The following is a 2,161-nucleotide window of genomic DNA, read 5'->3' on the forward strand; positions in this document are numbered from 1 at the left end:
CTCAATTTCCAGCTGACTGTCGAGAGGACTATAGTAAAATCCCAACAAGGTGATCATCCTTTTCTTATTTCTCAGCAGAGGGATTGGATGTCCATGGTGAAGATGAGGCGTTGGGTGCTGGGTAAGAGGAGGTGGAGGGCGTGGGTGGTGTCTCAAACGTATGTGGGGAGTTCCTGGACCGGGCAATAGTTGAGTTGGGTGGAGATGAGTTTGGTGGGACAAGAGCATGCTGAAACATTGGGTCAGCTGGGTAGATCTTAGGAAGGAGGTAGAATCGGGCGGTGCAGGGTTCACGAACTACAAGGTTAGGAGCTGTTAGTGGGAGATTTCCTGAGATGATGAAGTTCTGTATGGTCTGGGAGATGATGGTTTGTTTTGAAGCCTACAGCACCTGGTATTCCCAGGCAGTCTCCCATCCAAGTACTAACCAGGCCTGAGTCTGCTTAGCTTCCAAGATCAGATGATATTGGACGTTTTCAGACTGGTACGGCTGTAGGTGCCTCTTCCTACTGCCCCCTCTACCATGACCCCAGACCCCATCACCGAACCATCATCTCTCAGACCATACAGAACATCATCACCTCAGGAGATCTCCCACCCTTAGCTTCCAACCTCGTAGTCTGGAAACCCGCACTGCCAGGTTCCACCTCCTTCCCAAGATCTACAAGCCTGACCACCCTGGCCGACCCATTGTCTCAGCATGCTCCTACCCCACCAAACTCATCTCCGCCTATCCTGATACTGTCCTATCCACCCTAGTCCAGAGACACCCCAGATATGATCAAGACACCACCCATGCCATCCACTTCCTCCAAGACTTCCGTTTCCCTAGCCCCCAATGCATCACCTTCACCATGGACATCCAATCCCTCTACACCTCCATCCACCATGACCAGGGCCTCCAAGTCCTCTGTTTCTTCCTCTCCTGACATCCAACAGTACCCTTCCACCGACACTCTCATTCGTTTGGCTGAAATGATCCTCATTTTCAACAATTTTTCCTTTGAATCCTCCAGACCAAAGGGGTAGCCATGGGCACCCATATCGGCCCCAACTATGCCCGTCTCTTTGTCAGCTACATAGAACAGTCCATCTTCCGTAGTTACACCAGTACCACTCCCCTCCTCTTTCTTCGCTACATTGATGACTACATCGGCACTACTTCGTGCTCCCTTGAGGAGGTTGAGCAGTTCATCAACTTCACCAACACATTCCACCCTGACCTTAAAATTACCCGGACCATCTCTGACACTTCCCTCCCCTTCCTGGACCTCTCCATCTCCATTAGCCCACCAACTCCCATAGCTACCTGGATTACACCTCTTCCCAACCTACCTCCTGCAAACAGCCATCCTGTATTCCCAATTCCTCCACCATTTCTGCTCCCAGGAGGACCAGTTCCACCACAGAACACACCAGATGGCCTCCTTCTTCAGAGATCGCAATTTCCCTTCTCACGTAGTTGAAGATGCCCTGCAACACATCCCATCCACATCCTGCACCTCTGCCCTCAAACCCCACCCCTCCAACTGTAACAAGGACAGAACTCCCCAATCCTCACTTTCCACCCTATCAACCTTCGCATTAACCGAATCATCCGTCGACATTTCCGACACCTCCAAACAGACCCCACCACCAGAGATATATTTCCACCGCCCCTTTCCCCTCCACAAAGATCGTTCCCTCTGTGACTACCTGGTCAGGTCCATGCCCCACAACAACCCACCCTCCCATCCTGGCACCCTCCCCTGCCACCACAGGAATTGCAAAACTTGCGCCCACATCTCCTCCCTCACCATTATCCAAGGCACCAAAGGAGCCTTCCACATCCATCAAAGGGTCACCTGCACATCCACCAATGTAATTTATTGTGTCTGTTGTTCCTGATGTGGTCTCCTCTACATTGGGGAGACTGGACGCCTCCTCGCAGAGCACTTCAGGAAACATGTCTGGTGCACCTGCACCAATCAACCCCACCATCCCGTGACCCAACATTTCAATTCTCCTTCCCACTCTGCCGAGGACATGCAGGTCCTGGGCCTCCTCCACCATTGCTCCCTCACCACCCGATACCTGGAGGAAGAACGCCTCATCTTCCCCCTCAGAACACTTCAACCCCAGGGCTCCAATGCGGCTTTCACTAGTTTCCTCATTTCCACTC

The 2,161-nt window shown here is 52.2% G+C and overlaps 1 pseudogene; it reads right to left on the reverse strand.

Moving 5' to 3' along the window:
• Positions 1–379: 379 nt before the first annotated feature.
• Positions 380–498, reverse strand: LOC132816986 (5S ribosomal RNA; annotated as a pseudogene).
• Positions 499–2,161: the final 1,663 nt, after the last annotated feature.

The sequence above is a fragment of the Hemiscyllium ocellatum genome, chromosome 6 (genome assembly GCF_020745735.1).
Source record: "Hemiscyllium ocellatum isolate sHemOce1 chromosome 6, sHemOce1.pat.X.cur, whole genome shotgun sequence".
NCBI lineage: Eukaryota > Metazoa > Chordata > Chondrichthyes > Orectolobiformes > Hemiscylliidae > Hemiscyllium > Hemiscyllium ocellatum.